Source organism: Nycticebus coucang, chromosome 12 (assembly GCF_027406575.1).
Source record: "Nycticebus coucang isolate mNycCou1 chromosome 12, mNycCou1.pri, whole genome shotgun sequence".
Taxonomy (NCBI): Eukaryota; Metazoa; Chordata; class Mammalia; order Primates; family Lorisidae; genus Nycticebus; species Nycticebus coucang.
The window spans coordinates 58,361,670-58,380,203 of record NC_069791.1 but is presented as its reverse complement, the minus strand read 5'-3'; the positions used below and the strand labels follow the sequence as shown (position 1 = coordinate 58,380,203).

At 46.7% G+C, this 18,534-nt stretch overlaps 1 protein-coding gene across 1 annotated transcript in view; it reads left to right on the top strand.

The window, feature by feature from the left end:
* Window positions 1-18,534, top strand: part of NINJ2 (ninjurin 2) — a 120,085-nt gene that overhangs the window by 40,215 nt on the left and 61,336 nt on the right. The gene's annotated exons all lie outside the window — the stretch shown is intronic.

Here is an 18,534-nt window from a genome sequence, read left to right as displayed (position 1 = left end):
CTGTCTGTAAGATGAGGTGATACTGTCAACTCCTTCTGCACCAGAGGCAGGAAGGGGAGCCACTATGTGCCAAACACTCCCTTTGAGTGATGCTGTGAGCTGAGACCTGGCTCCAAGCCTCTGGGTGTCATGACACAGAGGCCTGTCAGAGGCTCGGGGACACATGACCACTTCTCCACCCGTGGCAGTGTCTCTGGTCAACCTGGGGATCAAATGAAACTGTGGAGGAATCATGTGGGCTCTGTCACACTCAGCCTTGATCTTTGGCTGCCAGCTCCCTAGCTTAGCCACCAGCCTCTCCCTGGGGCTAATCCTCTCCTCTCAGGCCTCCTGTCTGGCATAGGGTGGGGCAGAGGTGCTGGGGCAACAGGCAGGACTTGGCCCTGCTGCTTGAGATTTTGGCAAGGGTCTATCCAGCAGTTGATGGGCTCCTGTCCCTGTGCCCAAAGTCTGTCCCAGGGGATTCTCGCTCCACCTATGCCCTGTCTTCCTGGCCCACAGTCAGGGTCCAGGCTCTGGGCACACTGGTGCCATCCTCAGTGTGTGTATGGAGTACTGTGGCCATAACCATCAAATCTGCCCCTGCCTCTCTTGAACTTTCAATCTATTCTAGGCTTTTAGAATCAGAATCCCACTTGCTTTGCTTTGTCTATCCCAATTCTACCCAAATCTTCCCAGGTCTACCTCCACCTCACCTCCTCCCTGACTGCTCAGCTCATACCAGTCTCACTGTCCTAAGTTTCCTAGTTATCTGTTGCATTCATTTAGAAATTAGAAATGTGGGCAGCACCTGTGGCTCAAAGGATAGGGCACTGGCCCCATATACCGGAGGTGGCAGGTTCAAACCCAACCCTGGCCAAAAACTGCAAAAAAAAGAAAGAAAGAAAGAAAAAGAAATCAGAAATGTACTTACTTACATTCTCAAAAACTATTTGAGCACATGTTTGATTGCAAGGCACTGGAGGTGGGTGTTGGGGGAGCTATTAAAAAAAAGGACAGGATCTTCTATCAAAAAGCTTAAAATCTGGGTGGCGCCTATGGCTCAGTGGGTAGGGCACCTGCCCCATATACTGAGGGTGGTGAGCTTGAACCCGGCCCCGGCCAAACTGCAACAACAACAACAACAACAACAACAACAAAATAGCCAGGTGTTGTGGCGGGTGCCCGTAGTCTCAGCTACTCGGGAGACTGAGGCAAGAGAATCGCCTAAGCCCAGGAGTTGGAGGTTGCTGTGAGCTGTGACAGTACAGCACTCTACAGAGGGCGACAGTGAGACTCTGTCTCTTAAAACAAAAAACAACCACCAAAAAAAAAACCTTAAAATTTACAGGGATGAAAAAATTGTAAAGGGATGGGCTAGAAAATTCTCTATTGTCATATGTTGCTTTTCAGTTGAGATGTTATTATTTAACTCAATAATCATAAACAGTTAACAGTTACTGGGCACTTACCATGGGCCCCTACTGTTTTGATCATTTTATACAAAATATTTTATTTAGCCTTTGATAGTACCCCATATTATTATTATTACTACTATTATCATTCCTACTTTAGAGATAAGATACTAAGGTGCAGGGAGGTTAAGTAATTGCTCATTGTTGGCTAGTGAGGAAGCCAGTGTGAAAAACAGGCACCCTGACCCCAGTGTTCATATTCCTGCCCGTAGTGGGTATTTCACCTGTGTTTCATGTTTTTTGTCCAACTAGAGTGAAACTCTTGGAAGGCACACACATTGTCCCCTCCTTCCTGGAGGCCCCTACAGTGCATCATTGCCTTGGTAGGTGGGAGGCCCTGGGAGGTGGGCAGTATTCAGTATTCAGGGACGTCTTGCTGAGCAGGCTGTGCAGCAGAGAGAAGGTGTTGTGGTGTCCAGCCGTTTTTCTTTTCTGTGTCATGTCGGAAGAATACGAGTTGTCTTGGGTCACACATTAAATACACAAACACTAACAAGATCTGATTAGCAAAACAATCTATGCATACTTTTCACCACATCTGACACCACAGATCAGCAAAAAATGTCCTTGCAAACTCAGCATGCAGGCCTCTGAGGCGGGAGGTTGGACACACCTGCAAGGAACAACTCTCTATTTCCTCCTATCCCGGCCCCTGCTTGTGGTCTCTATGAATTTATCTAATCAGGATAATTCATATCAATAGAATCATAAAGTATATGATGTGACCTTTGTGTGTGGCATCTTTCACTTAGCATAAACAATGTTTTCGAGAATCATCATGTGGTAGCATTTATCACCCTAGAGGGGTCCTCAAACTATGGCCCGCGGGCCACACGAGGCGGTATGATTGTGTTTGTTCCCATTTTGCTTTTTTACTTCAAAATAAGGTATGTGCAGTGTGCATAGGAATTTGTTCATAGTTTTTTTTTTTAAACTATAGTCCGGCCCTCCAACGGTCTGAGGGACAGTGAACTGGCCCCTTGTTTAAAACGTTTGAGGGGGCGGCGCCTGTGGCTCAGTGAGTAGGGCGCTGGCCTCATATGCCGAGGGTGGCGGGTCCAAACCCAGCCCCAGCCAAACTGCAACAAAAAAAAAAAATAGCCGGGCGTTGTGGTGGGCGCCTGTAGTCCCAGCTGCTCCGGAGGCTGAGGCAAGAGAATCGCGTAAGCCCGAGAGTTAGAGGTTGCTGTGAGCCGTGTGACGCCACGGCACTCTACCGAGGGCGGTACAGTGAGACTCTGTCTCTACAAAAAAAAAAAAAAACGTTTGAGGACCCCTGCCTGAAATTGTCCAAGATTTCTTAGTTATGGGCAGTAGAACTGGGAAAGAGCAGAGGAGCCCAGGGCCCAGTTACTGCTTTGCACTAATGCTTAACTAACACTGCCTCCTTGTTAACCTGGCTCCTTCTCCAGGCCCAGGCCAACGTTACCACAAAAGCAGCTAGCTAGACTTTAGGAGAGTTCTAAGGTGGACACAGGCCCATTAGGAATAGGCCCAGAGGCCTACTGACTTCAGATGAATGCTTACCAGGACTCATGAGCCCAAAACACTGCTTAGACCAGGGACTTGATGTCCTGTCTTAAGGACAGACTCATCCCATTCCTCATTATTTCCCATTATATCTGGCAAATTATAGTGATTATACTTCTGAGAACAGGAAGCACTTCAAGCAGGAAAATATCAGTTCTCATTTAAAGGGACAGATTCTCCTAAATTTAATGAAAATCTTACAGCCTAATCACTCACCTACCATGTTATTTATTTCTCTCATATTCATTGATTTCCTACTGGGTATAGCAACTGTGGCTCCCTGCCCTCCAGCAGTCTATAATCCAATCATAATAAAGGACATGATTCTAGTTCTATACACACATATCTATGACAGGAGTCATAGGATAATAACTATCATATGAACTGCTTATTAATTGCTTACCCTGTTGCCTTGCGTGCTAATAAGTGTTTTGGTAGATTCTATCTCATTTAATCTTTATAGCAAATCAGGATATAACTATCCGGTTTTACAGATGATAGATCAAGCTCTGAGACACTAGTTTGTAGCAGATATATAATTCAGAACTAGCTTCAGTTGACCTAAAAGTCTGCTCCTAACAATTATACTGTGCTGCTCCCTATGACAAGTCCACTGAGACCTTTGAGAAGAGAGGTCAAGGTCACTCTTGGCTTGTTGACCAGAAGCAGCTTGCTGGCCAAGGCTCCTGCAGAAGTCCCCTCTTCCAATGCCCCCTGTTACCTGCCAGCCTTTCTTTTTCTTTTTTCTTTTTTACTTTTCCTCTAATTCAGCCTCCTCCGAACTACCAAATTAATCTTTTTAATATACAGTTGTGATCATCACAAACTCCTCTGCTCATAAACCCTCAGTGATCTCCCTAAAAATCCCAAACTAATCTTCAGTCTGATATTTCTTTTTTTTTTTTTTTTTTGCAGTTTTTGGCCAGGGCCAGGTTTGAACCCACCACCTCTGGTATATGGGGCTGACGCCCTACTCCTCTGAGCCACAGGTGTCACCCTTAAGTCTGATATTTAAGGTCCTCCACTGGTGAACTCACCTTCGCTTTCCAAACTTCTGTCTCTCTACTCCCCTTCCCTACATCTTGGCAAATACTGTTTGCTATTTTGCACAGAGGTCTACACCCACTGCTTCCAAGGCTCTTTGCCTGCCATTCCTTCTACATAGAATGCTTTATCCACATTTGTCTCTCCAATTCTTACCCATCCTTCAATATCCAGCTTAAATGTCACTTGCTACATGATAGGCAGTGACTACGCTAAAGCAAATATATATATATATATATATACATTCTTTTAACCATATATTGTGGTTTATTTATGTCCTATTTACTCTACTAGACAGCAAGCTCCTCATATACAGGGTGCACATAAGGTTCATGTATAACTTAAAATAGTTTAACATAGTAAATTGCACATGAACTTTACGTCCTGCCTGTGTTTTCCCATATCCTGATATCCTAGTATACCTTTGCATTTTTCCATATCCCCCAGGTCCTAGTATCCTAACTCAATTAGAGTGCCATGAATCTTTATTGGCTAGATTGATTTTTTTATTTTTATTTTATTTTATTTATTTACTTATTTGAGACAGAGTCTCATTATGTCGCCCTTGGTAGAGTGCGGTGCTATCATAGTTCACAGCAACCTCAAACTCTTGGGCCCAAGCAATTCTCTTGCCTCAGCCTCCCAAGCAGCTGGGACTACAGGCGCCCCCCCACACACACACAACGTACAGCTATTTTTTTGTTGTAGTTGTCATTGTTGTTTGGCAGGCCTGGCTGGGTTCCAACCTACCAGCCCTGGTGTATGTGGTTGGTGCCCTAGCCGCTGAGCTATAGGCGCCAAGCCAATATTTTTTATTTTTATTTATGTATGTATTTATTTATTTGGGGTTTTTTTGTTTGTTTGTTTTGGCCAGGGCCGAGTTTGAACCCGCCACCCTCGGTATATGGTGCTGGCACCCTACTCCTTGAGTCACAGGCACCGCCCCTATTTATTAATTAATTTATTTTCTTGGACACAGAGTCTCATTATGTTGCCCTCGGTGGAGTGCTGTGGCATCACAGCTCACAGCAACCTCAAACTCTTGGACTTAAGCAATTCTCTTGCCTCAGCCTCCCATGTAGCGGACTACAGGCACCTGCCACAATGCCCGGCTATTTTCTTGTTGCAGTTGTCATTGTTGTTTAGCTGTCCCAAGCTGGGCTTGAACTTGCCAGCCTCGATGCATGTGGCTGGAGCCATAACCACTGTGCTAAGGGCGCCCAGCCTATTTATTTATCTTTATTTTATTTTATTTTTGGAGACATAGTCTCAGTTTGTTGCCCTTAGTACAGTTCCATGTTGTCATAGCTCACAGCAACTTCAAATTCGTGGGTTCAGGTGATCCTCTTGACTTAGCCTCCCAAGTAGCAAGGACTACAGGCATCAACAACAATGCCTAGCTATTTTTAGAGATGGGACCTCATTCTTGCTCAGGCTGGTCTCCTGAGCTCAGGCAATCTCCTGAGCTCAGGAAATCCATCCACCTCAGCCTCCCAGAGTGGTAGGATTGCAGGCCTTGAATAAATTAATTTTTAAAATCAAAGAACAAAATACTTAACCAGAGGGATTAGAATGTGCAGGGCCCTTCCTGACAACCTTCCTCTGGAATGCTCAGATTTTTATACCTTTACACAACCTGTAATAATGTCTAGCCAACCTTAGCTTTAGGATCCTAGAAAGTGGAGATAAAACTGAACAGAGCAGGGTAAGATTATAGAGAACAATGAGCCGTTTACATAGTACATTGTAGAGGAAAAGGATGGGACACAGAGTTCAGGGTGGGGGTGGAGGAAGGGCTATAATAGCAATGAATTTCATTCTTTGAAATGTTGCCCAATATCCTGGTATTTGGGGAATTTACCTCCCCTGCCTGGTGCAAATTGTGGCACCGCAGCCTAGGCTGGCAGCCTGGACTGTCACTCCACTGGTGAACCTGCTGGTTTTCCCCTGGGCCCCTCCCGGCCTGTCTCTCTCTCACTCATTCCAGTATGCGTGCTGGATAAGAACTAAATCCGGCAGCAGATGCTCTTGGGCCCACTGAGCTTGGCCTTGAGTTAGTGAATAAAAACTGGGCTTTTAGATTCAGAGTTCAGACGACAAGAAAGTGAAGTTTTAGGTGGATGGGAAGAAACTTACTCTGATTTGGGATGCTACATTCAGAAACAACAGCAATGACAGGCTGTGCGGCCTGCCGCAACAGGAGCATGAGCCCTGAGAAAGGTATCGCCACAGCAGGGTCCCAGGACGTGAAGGAAAAGGCGCGCTGCCGTGGGGGTGGGAGCTGGGAGATCCTTCCCGGAGAAGGGAGCAGCTCTCCACGTCAAGTCTGTAGGTTCACGGCTCCCAGGATGGAATCTTACAGAAGTGACACTGTGCAGAGGGATTCTTTTTTTTTTTTTTTTTGTGGTTTTTTGGCCAGGGCTGGGTTTGAACCCGCCACCTCCGACATATGGGACTGGCGCCCTACTCCTTGAGCCACAGGCGCCGCCCATGTGCAGAGGGATTCTTAAGTCCCAGACAGACTCTAGTCTTGAGCCCCCATGTTGGTTCCCTTTGTCTGGTACCAGTTCCCCAGAGAACCAAAACTTGAGGTGGGTGGTGTCTGCCTTTTACTGCTCCTCCTAAGAGCAGGCAGCCTCTTGCTGGTCCAGTCTTCTAAAATCTGGGAAGCCCATTGCAGCAGTTTGGGAAACACTTCAAGTTCCCATTACAAGCCCCATGGGACTGTAAGAGTTCAGATCTATGAAAAACTAAGAGAAGGTAAATTTAAACTTAATGGAAGCAACCCACTCAAGAATAAATAGGATTTCCTAAGATAGGGTCCATAAGTCCCCAAGGAGGTCCATGTGAATCAGTGGGTGCTGAACCTGCTGAAATTACGTGGAAAATTATGTGTGTATGTGTATGTATGACTGCATTTGGGGTGGGGCTGGGGGGGCCCTAACCTTTATTAGATTCTGAAAAGGTCTGTAATCTCCTGAAAAGTTAAAACAAAACACATTTTTCTAGAGGATGGAGGTAGGAACTGGGTGTCAGGCAAGTTTGGAGGACATTCCAACTCCTCCCACTTCCCATGTGCTGCAAACACGTGTATAGTGGGAAACAATGACAAATACAGGGAAGTGACGGGTTGCTTTTTAAAAAAGACTTTTAAATGGATGGAATTCTGAGGATTTCCCAGATTTTCTTATGTAAGTTGTTTTCCTCTCGCTAGATAACACTGCTTTTTCTTACCTGTCTTTCCTCCTTCCATTTTCATCTTCGCTGCTACAGGGGTCCTAGTCTAGTAGCTGCTGTGTGTTCAGGAAGGGATTGAGGCTAGGAGGAGAGGAGTGCTTGTATGTGAGGGTGGAATTAGGAGCCATGTCCTGAAAAAGTCAAGTGTGTCCTTCATGTAATCCTCTGGGAGCCGGACTTTTCAAGCCTGAGTACCTCTCTCAAACTTCAAAACCACTTTGGGATATTTCTAAGGACTTGGACTTTTGGTATCTATAAATGAAAAACTACATGCTGATAAAAAGCTACAGCGCATTCAATAATCCCAGTATGTATCTTAAAAATCATAGCAGAGGCTCGGTGCCCATATTTCAGTGGGTAGGGCACCAGCCACATAACACGGAAGCTGGCGGGTTTGAGCCCAGCCCAGACCTGCTAAAACAACAATAACAACTCCAACCAAAAAAGAGTCAGGCATTGTGACAGGTGCCTGTAGTCCCAGATATTTGGGAGGCTGAGGCAAGAGAATTGCTTAAGCCTAAGTGTTTGAGGTTTCTGTGAGCTGTGATGCCACGGCACTCTACCAAGGGCAACATAGTGAGACTGTTTCAAAAAAAAAGTGAGAATCACAGGTCTAATTTATGAGGAAACTGAAATAGGTCTAGATAAATAAAGTTTCTGGTGAAGTCAAATGAAGCCCATTCCAGAATCCAGGTCCCTCAGGATGCCCTGGGCCTCTGCACAATGTCCCTGCAGCTATAGGGTGGATGTCCAAGCCCTTCAGAACTAGGTGAGTCCACACTGATTTTCTCCCACATTCACCCATTCACCAAGGCTGGGTACAGTGGCTCACGCCTGTAATCCTACCACTTTGGGAGGCCAAGGTGGGTGGATCAACTGAGCTTAGGAGTTGGAGACCAGCCTGAGCAAGACACCCCATGTCTACTAAAAAATGGAAAAAAAATTAGTTGGGCATTGTGGCAGGTGCCTGCAGTCCCAGCTACTTGGGAAGCTGAGGCAGGAGGATTGCTTGAGCCCAAGAGTTTAAGGTTGCTATGAATTATGATGATGCCATGGCACTCAATCCCAGGGCGACAGAGTGGGAGGAGACTCTGTGTCAAAAAAAGAAAAATTAAGGCCAATGCTATAATCCTAGCACTCTGGGAGGTCAAGGCAGGTGGATCAATTGAGCTCAGGAGTTCAAGATCAGCCTCAGCAATAGCAAGGCCCTGTCTCTCTTAAAAATAGAAAAACTGAGGCAAGAGGATCACCTGAGCCCAAGAACTTGAGGTTGCTGTGAACTATAATGCCACGGCACTCTAGTCAGTGTGCCAGACTCTGTCTCAAACAAACAAATAAATAAACTTAAAAAAAAATAAAAAATTAAAGAAGAAAGGGCACCCAAGACAAGAAAAGACTCTCTTGCCTTATTTGAGAAATAATCAGACAACAGAATCAACCATACAACACCAGGCCTTGTCAAATGGGACACAAAGCTAGGGCATGACTGCCATGGGGTGAGGGTGCCAAGCTAGGGGTTAAGTCCTACCTCATTTAGTCCTTACTATAATCGTCACTCTCCAGATGAGGAAACTGAAGCTTAGAGGGGTTGATAACAGTGTCACATAGTTACTAAAGGCTTCCAAGGAAGGATTCAAGGTCAAGTTGAAATTGGACCAAGATGGCAACTGCTATGCAAACCTGCTTTATGCAAAGCTGACTGGGTTCAAGATTTCAGGGCTTCTGTAGTATGAAGTGACTTTGCTACTCCTTTACTCAAGGAGCCATCTAAACTCAGCCGCAGCTTATCAGTAATATGTAAGCACCTCTCTACCAGGGGATACCTGCAGCACAAAGCTGCCGTACCTTCCAGGGGTCCAGGAGGAGCCTGCAGCTAATACCCAGCCCTTGGAGGGTTCTAGCTCACAGCCTATGCACAAAGGAGGCTGGAACAGGTGAGTTCCTATGCTCACACCCACCTCTACTCAAGCTGTTCTCTGTCCTGAAATGCTCCCTCCCCAGCTTGCCTATCAGCTGATGAATATAGGCCTAGATAAAGATTTCCCTCTCCATAAAGCCCTTCAGAACTAGAGGAGTCCACACTGATTTTTCTCACTACTTCTGGAGCATTTTCTCTTTGGTCTCTAACATAGCTTTGGCCTTTTCTCTTTCTTGATGCATTTATTAAAGTCTTATCCCAGCAGGCTCCCAAGTCTTGAACACATTCTTTTTCCCCCACCCCAAGTGTCCAGCTTGGGGCTGGACACACCATCAACTTCTAATAAACACTTCACTGAATTCAATTCAGTGGTCCTGACAACAAATTTCCTCCCTCCTGAACCATTCATTCCAGCTACCACCCCTCTCAAAAGAAATTGCTGGCCCCCAACTCCCTACCTAATTCTCTGTGAGGCTCCTGACCTTTAAACATGCTGGGATTTGGTTTTGCTACCCTGTCAGAAAGAAGCCTGACCTTTCTGAGAATCCTTTATCTGTGGCAGCCCCTGTGGGCCTCTGTATGGAACACTGACAACCAGCATTTCTGTACCTGAGCGTGGCTCTCAGAGAGCTCTAAAAGGATATTTAAGTCCAAGCAGTGGGTTTAAGGCAAGAGAAGGAGGGTGTTTGCAGGGTTCTTTTCCACTCTTGTCACTTTCCCAAGGGCTCCTGCTAATCAGATGTGTTTGCCTTTTGCTGCCCTGGGAGGTGGAGAGGCTCCTTTTTTCTACAGACTGAGACAGAACGTCTAGGGTAAGAGGCAATTCAGCTCCTAATCCAACACCACAGTCTCCCCGGAGCCCATTGCACTGGAATGTGACTAAACAGGCCTTCAGGCTACCATGCTGTCCCACTGACCTTCCCTGATTGTCAACCCAGATTGCTAAATCACAGCCTGCTGGGAGTCTTGAGGAAGTTATCCACCTCTCCAAACCTCAGTTTCTTCCTCTGTAAAATGGAAGGATTGGACACAATTGGTCACTAAGTCCCTCCTGCACTTACACTCTCGTAGTCCTAAAACTCCTCTGGGTTTCCAAACTTCACACGACCTTCTTAAAACTACTGCCACATCCCAACATTTCTACCAACTTCATATAGGACTTTTTTTTGAGACAGGGTCTTGCTCCGTTGCCCAGGGTACAGTGCCCCATCATAGCTCCCTGCAGACTTAAACTCCTGGGCTCAAGTGATCCTCCCACCCATCTCAGCATCCTAAGTAGCTGGGATTACAAATGTATCACCACACCTGGCTAATTTTTTAAAAATTTTTTGTAGAAATATGGTCTTGCTGTTTTGCCTAGGCTTGTCTTGAACCCCTAGCCTCAAGAGATCTTTCTGCCTCAGTCTCCCAAAATTCTGGGACTATAAATGTAAGCCACTATGCGTGGTCTCATAAGACTTTTTAACCACACACTCCAGTCAGGCCTGGGCGCCTACCTTGTCCAGTCAGGAATTCCTATACATTCCAATAGTCCAATTAAAACACAGAGCTGCTGCCATATAGCATCCCAGAAAGCTTCAGAAGGGGGCATTGGGGCCTTTTATGCAGTTTGAGATTAAATCAATAAATCAGATCTCCCTAATCACCTCTGGAAAATGCTTTATCCCTCTCCAACTACCAGAGCACTGTTATTCACTGAATAATGTTAAAAACAATAATAATATTAGAACATTTAGCCTGTAGTTTATACTTTGTGAAATAATTTTACCTATATTATCTTATTTTAAACCCCTATGACAATGCCATAGAGATGATAAGAATTGTTATTTCTATTTTACAGACCAGGTAAACTGACTTGCCAAAGTTACTCAACCAGAATGATAAGGCTGAAAGCTATTGCACTATGTTATAAGCAGAAACCATAGGCACCTAGAAACCAGGAGCAAATCCAAGTTCTTTTTCTTTTTTTTTTGAAACAGAGTCTTACTATGTCGCCCTTGGTAGAGTGCCATGGCATCACAGGTCACAGCAACCTCAAACTCTTGGGCTTAAGTGATTCTCTTGCCTCAGCCTCCCAAGTACCTGGGACTACAGGTGCCCACCACAACACCCAGCTATGTTTTTTTGGTTGCATTTGTCATTGTTGTTTAGTAGGTCCAGGCTGGTGTATGTGGCTGGCGCCAGGCCCATGTTTTTTCTTTTCTTTTTTTGGACACAAAATCTCACTTTGTTGCCCTCAGTACAGTGCCGTGACATGATAACTTACAGCAACCTTGCAACCTCAGCCTCCCAAGTAACTGGAGCTATAGGTGCCAGCCACAACACCTGGCTATTTTTAGAGACCGGGTCTTGCTCTTGCTCAGGCTGGTCTCCTTCTCCTGAGCTAAAGTAATTCACCCCCCTCGGCCTCCAAGAGTGCTAGGATTACAAGCATGAGCCACCAAGGCCTTCTTAAATGCATGTTCTTTTAAAAATGTTTACTTTGGGCGGTGCTCATAGCTTAGTGGGTAGGGCACTGGCCGTATACACTGGGGTTGTCAGGTTCGAACCCGGCCCAGGCCAGCTAAAACAACAACTGCAACAACAACAACAACAAAAAATAGCCAAGCATTGTGGAGGGTGCCTGTAGTCCCAGCTACTTGGGAGGCTGAGGCAAGAGAATCACTTAAGCCCAAGAGTTTGAGGTTGCTGTGAGCTGTGATGTCACAGCACTCTACCCAGGGCAACAGCTTGAGACTCTGTCTCAAAAAAAAAAAAAAAAAAAAGTTTACTTTGGCCAGGAGCAGTGGCTTATGCCTGTAATCCTAGCACTCTGGGAGGCCAAGGTGGGTGGACTGCCTGAGTTCACGAGTTCAAGACCAACCTGAGCAAAAGCAAGACCCCCCATCTCTACTAAAAATAGAAAAACTGAGGCAAGAAGATTGCTTGAGCCCAAGAGTTTGAGGTTGCTGTGAGCTATGATGTCACTGTACTCTACCCAGGGTGACAGCTTGAGACTCTGTCTCAAATAAATAAATAATAAAAATAAAAAGGTTTACTTTGCAGTAAGCATTTGAAAGAATGATCTTGGTAATATACTAATTATATGCAAATATCATGTAAACTTGGTTCTGGAGTTTTTGAACCAAGTACCCGGGAGTATTTGGCAAAGGAATGCTGCAGTGTTCATTCTATTCCCTTCCACAAGAGCCAGAGAAAGCAGAGGAGGATGTGAGGAAAAAGATACTGGACCATTCCAGAGAAAGCAGAGGAGGATGTGAGGGAAAAAGATAGTGGGACATTCCAGCCTGCGTGGTTCTTTCTTCTGATAATTTATGTGGGAGCAGGAATAGGAAAGGAGATGGGCTCTTTGACCAGTGAACACTTTGGAGAAGCAAAGCTCTAGGTATGTGGTGCCTCTCTCTTTTCTCACCATGCAGGTCTTTTCTGGAGCCAAGGAGACTAAAGGTGCTCTTGGGAAGTGAGGCTGAGTCTCCTTCACGCAGCCCAGGCCTCCCAGTTGGGAATGGCAGGATGCAAGTTCACTAGAGGGTATGAGGGAGCTCAGCCTCTCTGCATTTCCCCTGGTCTCAGGGGCAGGGTGTGATTCTTCACTCTAGAAAAGAAAACTTTTTTTTTTTTTTTTTGAAACAGTCTCACTTTGTTACCCTCAGTAGAGTGCTGTGGTGTCACAGCTCACAGCAACCTCAAATTCCTGGGCTCAAGCGATTTTCTTGCCTCAGCTTCCTAAGTAGCCCACCACAATGCCTATCTATTTTTAGAGATGAGGTCTCACTCTGGTTCGAACTGGTCTCAAACGTGTGAGCTCAGGCAATCCACTTGCCTTGGCTCCCCAGAGTGCTAGGATTACAGGTGTGAGCCTCACACCCGGCCCTAGAAAGGAAAACATTTTGGAAATGACAGCCAAGGTAAACTAAATAATCACCCTAAACTGAAGGCAAACAAAGTGATTCTTAAGAGGAGAAGCAGGATCTTCCTACCCATAGCATGGTCCTGTCTGGAAAGACCAATCAGGTGAACTCCGGGCCCCTCTTTTGTGACTCTATATACTGTCCTCAAGCCCAGTCAGAAAGCACAACTGCCCAGAGGCAGGAAGGTCCTGGATGTGACCTGAAGAGCAATTTATTTGGGTCATCCAAGTAAATCTTGCTGATCTGAATCCATGGGGTGACTGCAGGGCTGTTGTGGGCCACTTTGCTCACACTTACCAAATGCCAGACACAATTGTCATATGTAATCCTCACCTCTCTGTTAGAAGCTATCTGCACTTAATTCTACAGGTAGCTCCTGGTTAAGGTCACGTAACTAGCAGGGGGCAGGTCAGGTAGGGTGACCAGAGCCTGCCTGCTAGACCCCGCCTGACCAAGGACAGCACAGCCTCCACAAGGTAGTTGGGTGTGGCCAAACAATGCCCAGAGAAAGAGGAAGCTTTTGTTGTATGGGGCCAGAGTGTCAGGGCAACAGCCTAGGCTCAGGGTGAGCAAAGTCTCCGGAGAGCACGTGGCTTTGGGTTGACTTGTGAAGGACAAGAGCGTTCGAAGGAGGCAGGGCCCTGACCTCGCTGCCCAATGCTAGTTTCCCAATCTCTGTGGCTGAACAAAGAGGCTAAGGTGAGGAAATCAGAACATTCTGGGAGAGAGCAAAGAGGACAGAAAACATGCCGACTCCAGGGGGCCAGAGCGGGAGCTCTTGGCTGAGTGAGCCTTTACTTCACGACTGCCCTGGGAGCTCAGGGACCCGTGAGAAAATGCACAGGACCAGGCTGAGCCTTTATCCCGGGGATCTTGAGAGCTTCACAGACATCCCCTAATTACAAGCCCAGGAAGAAAGGGGAGGTAGACTGTTGTGCTGTGGCCAGCACACTCGCCTCATCAGCTGCTGTGGAGACAGGTCTAGAGGCAGAAGGGATGCTCAGCAGTGGGTGTGGAGAAGCCGGGTTAGACAGAGGGTTTCTCAGCATGGGACCAGGGCTCTAGCCGGGAGAGGAGAAACCCAGGAAGCCTTTATGGGACAAGATGATCTGGCTGCTGTGGGCTCTTCTCCTTCTATGTCCTTTTAGTACACACCAGGCTTGCTTAGGCAAGGGACCCAGGACAACAATGGGGATTACCACACTCTTTTAATGAAATGGAGGCAATGTGACCAGGTGCAGTGGCTCGTGGCTGTAATCCTAACACTCTAGGAGGCCAAGGCAGGTGGATTACTTGAGCTCAGGAGTTCGAGACCAGCCTGAGTAAGAGTGAGACCCTGTCTCTACTAAAAATAGAAAAACTTTCTGGGTATTGTGGTGGATACTTGTGGTCCCAGCTACTTGGGAAGCTGAGGTAAGAGGATCACTTGAGCCCAGGAGTTTGAGGTTGCTGTGAGTTATAATGCCAAGGCCCTTTAGCCAGGGTGACAGAGTGAGACGAGAAAGAAAGAGAAAGAAAAGAAAAGAAAAGAAAAGAAAAGAAAAGAAAAGAAAAGAAAAGAGGCTATGGAAGTAGTTTTAGCTTTGCAAGGTCTGAGGCACCCAGGTTGGTAACCAGGGACTTTAAAGCCTTCATTGGCTTCACTAGGGAATCTTGTCTCCAGATTAGGTCATATGAGAGGCTACAATATGGAAGGGTTTTCTGTCTGGGGCACATGTTAAAGATACAAAAGAAGGGCACTTACACCACTCTGAGGTCTTGCTTCTACTTTATGAGTTGGTAGCCAGGCCCATTTCATAGGCAAGAAGTCCCCATTCGTGCCATCTTGGCCTCTTTCCTATTTGGAAAGGGGTGATGTTGTGCAACTTGTGACACTGTCTCCGTCATTGTCCCTGGGACCAGGACAATCACATTTTTCACTGTAATGAAAAGCACCCACACAGATGATCATCTGGCATTCCATCCCTGAACATTTTGTACTGTCACCTCCCAAGGATCTTGTGTCCTCCCAGGACCAAGCCTCAGGACCCATACACACTCCTCTCTCTCTCACACAGTCCAGAACAATCAGCAGAAGGCAAGCAGTCCCGTGATGTAGCCCGCAGAGGGATCAGGACTCCATAAGCACACGGCCTGCCATGGTGAATTCCAATGCTCAGTTATCGTCACTGCCCTTGCTTCCTTCGGTGCCCCTCCAGCCCCTCTGCCTGGAGAGGTCCACGTCTTCTCCTAGAGTTTTCCTGATGATAGGACTTGGTCTCAAAATCTAGTCTAGGCAAGCACTGGAAATATAGCACACTCCCAGTTTCTCATACTTAACAAATCCTTTGACCCAGTCCTCTCTTTCCTGAGAGCTTCCTCTACCCCAACAAATTCTCAGCTTTTTCTAACCAATTTACCTCTGGCCCATTAGAAATACTTCCTTTCATAACCCTTCCCCTAAAATCCCTGTAATGTATGCCCTGGCTCTCAGGAAGTCCTCTTCACTTTTCCTTCCAACCTTTTCCTCCTGGGCTTCCTACGTCAACACCACCTCTCTGCCAGTCACAGGATCGTTCCTTGCCAGTCAGAGCACTCTGAAATGGGAGTGTGAAGTCATGTGAGGAACATTTCATGTGTATGGGGGCATGTGCAGCCCATGAGTGACAGTCTTACCCCACATAGCCCTTTGTAATGCCCCATATAGCACAGACTGTATTAGCAGAATGAACCTGATGCTTTGGGAGAAGTGAGAAAGAGGGATAAATTTAGCCCCTGGGGGCAGAGGAAGGCTTCCCAAGGGCCATCTGATACATTGTGCTGGGCTTTGAAGGGTAAGTAGACTTTCTCAAGTAGGGAAAGAAACAGGAAGCAGTTAGAGCCTTTGCAAGGGCTGAGTCAGTGCTTTTAAAAAAAAAATCATGTTCCTTTTGATAAACATAGAATGTTACCATTTAGCACCCTGATCTCTGAGATGTGGATATGCCTTCCTAATGGGGCCGGCATCTCTCCTTTAAGAATTACTCGTTATTTGGAAGTGAGAGATAACTATAGATTATTATTTCTATAATCCACAAGGAAATCAGAGAAGGTCCACATTCCCCCACTCCACCCTCCACCCCACACCTTTACTCGTTCACACAAAGCACTCATCACATTCTTCAGAGAGACCATGGGAATGTGGAATCCCCTGGAGTCCCTGTGTAACCCCTGGGGTGGCACTGGGGACACGGGCCTGTGTGCTGAAAGAAGAGATCAAGACCTCAAGTCTGCATCCTTTGAGCCTGGAACCACAGCCTCCTCAAGCCAGGCAGCTTCCTTGCCTTCGCATGACAACTGTTTGTTTTTCATAGAGCGCTGACAATGCACGCCACCAGGCAAGTGAAGACACAGTCCTGCCCTTAGGCCTCTGGGAACCTGAGCTAGACAGACACTCAGCTCTAGGTGCAAACACAGCTCAAAACACAGGGAGACTGAGCCCTGAGGTATCGGGCCTTTGTTCCCTTCTCTGAGAAAAATGATGTCTTTTCTGGACTAGGTAGTACTTGGGCAACAAAGATGCCCTTTGTTGAGGTGAGAGGGAGGCAGGAATCACGTTGAGGCATAAGCTCTAAAGAGTCTAGCAATGAAGGAGGGCCATGTGGGAAGATGGGGAAGGAAGGACCACGTGGGAGGAAGGAGGAGGAGGGGGCTGGAGGGCGGTCAGGAGGAGAGGAGGCACAAAGGCAGGAAGTGAGGGAAGAGTGCCATCTGCTGAGCCTCCTGGGTGCCCCAGGGCACCCCTCCCCCCTTGTCTTCTGGCCTTAGGGATCAGCACTGTGGGAGCTTCATCAAGCCCTGCTGAGCAAGTGCTGTGGAGAAGGCTGGAGATAAAGGCAAAAATGATGGGTAAGGGGGAATTTACTTTAGGAGGTAGAAGACACCAGTTTCCAGCCAGGCCACCTGGGTCTTTCCCTGGTACTATTCCTACTATCTGTGTGTCTTGGGCAAGCTGTTTCGCCTTTCTCAACCTCACTCTCCTCTCCTGGAAAATGGGTTCTGTTGGGTTTAGATGAAATAGCAACTGGAAGGTGCCAGTACAATGCCTGGCACACAGCAGAGGGACCATCATTTCTCCTTCTGAAAAGCCCATTATTCTTTAAAACGCATGGTGAGAACCCATGTGGTGGTCCCTGTAGTCCCAGCTACTTAGGAGGCGGAGATGGGAGGATCACTGGAGCTTGTTATGAGCTGTGACACCCTGTCTCTAGAGTAATAATAATAATAAGATACACAGTGAAGTTTAGAATTAAAGAGAAAGACCAGGAAAAAGAAGAAAAGGACACATTTGCATTTGTCCTCAGAGCCACAAAAATGTTAGATTTGATATAGCTGTCATAGGGAGTTTGCTGTTTGCGGTTGTCAGAGCAACTCAAAACCAGGCCAACTACAATGGCAGGGGAGGAAGAATCAGCCTGGGAGTCTAGGTCTGGGTCTAGTCCAAGCTCTGCCACTGAACTGTGTAGCTTTGGGTATGTCACTAAACCTCTCTGGTCACATTCTGCCTGACGCCCTTTGTCCCTTTCACCTCTGATTCCGAGATTCTAGGAGGCCTGCTTAACATCCTTTGGAAAATCCAGGGATTAATTCACCCATCAGTCAATCAGGCAATCAATCTATCAGTCTTTCTGGTTCACTTCAGATCTGCCTGTCATTGCAATGTGACAACAATCTGGTGTGCCAAGAAGTGTGCTGCAGAGGCATCAGTCACCTGGCTTGTGAGGTCACAGATCTCTACAAGGATCAAACAAGACTTAGGCACTTTTGGGTACAGGTAGCAGAAGTGAACAGAAAGCATCTAAGACCAAAAAGGGGAGTTGATTATAAGGTGTCAGAGTCTCTCCCAAGAATCACAAGGCAGGGAGATCAGGGACGCCATACAAGGGCCTGGAGCAGAACCTAGGTTGCCCATACTAACTGAGTAGCATATTTCCCTCTGACTTTCCGGGGCTGCCTGCATTCTCATTTTTGCCTCCCCGGGTGCATCTTGGTTTGGGTAATCAGTGAAGGCTGAATAGCAACAGTGAATCTCCTTTGTAAATTCATGAGAGGGAGAATCTGATTAGCCCTGCTTGGATGGGACTCCTACCCCTAGATGGCTCAGCCACAGCCAGATGAGCCAAGCATTTATAGACCAAATATAATGTCCCTGAGCTACCTCCTGGTGAGTGTGGTTGGGGATACTCAAAGAAGGGGAGGTTGCCCAGACACCCCAAAGAATTGTGTTAGGATACAGTCTTTGACAGCTATGACAAATTGTAGCAGGTTGGACAAGATACAAATTCATTTCTCAGCTTGGCACCTGTAGCTCAAGTGGCTAAGGTGCCAGCCACATACACCAGAGCTGGCGGGTTCGAATCCAACCTGGGCCTGCCAAACAACAAAGACAACTACAACCAAAAAATGGCTGAGTGTTGTGCCG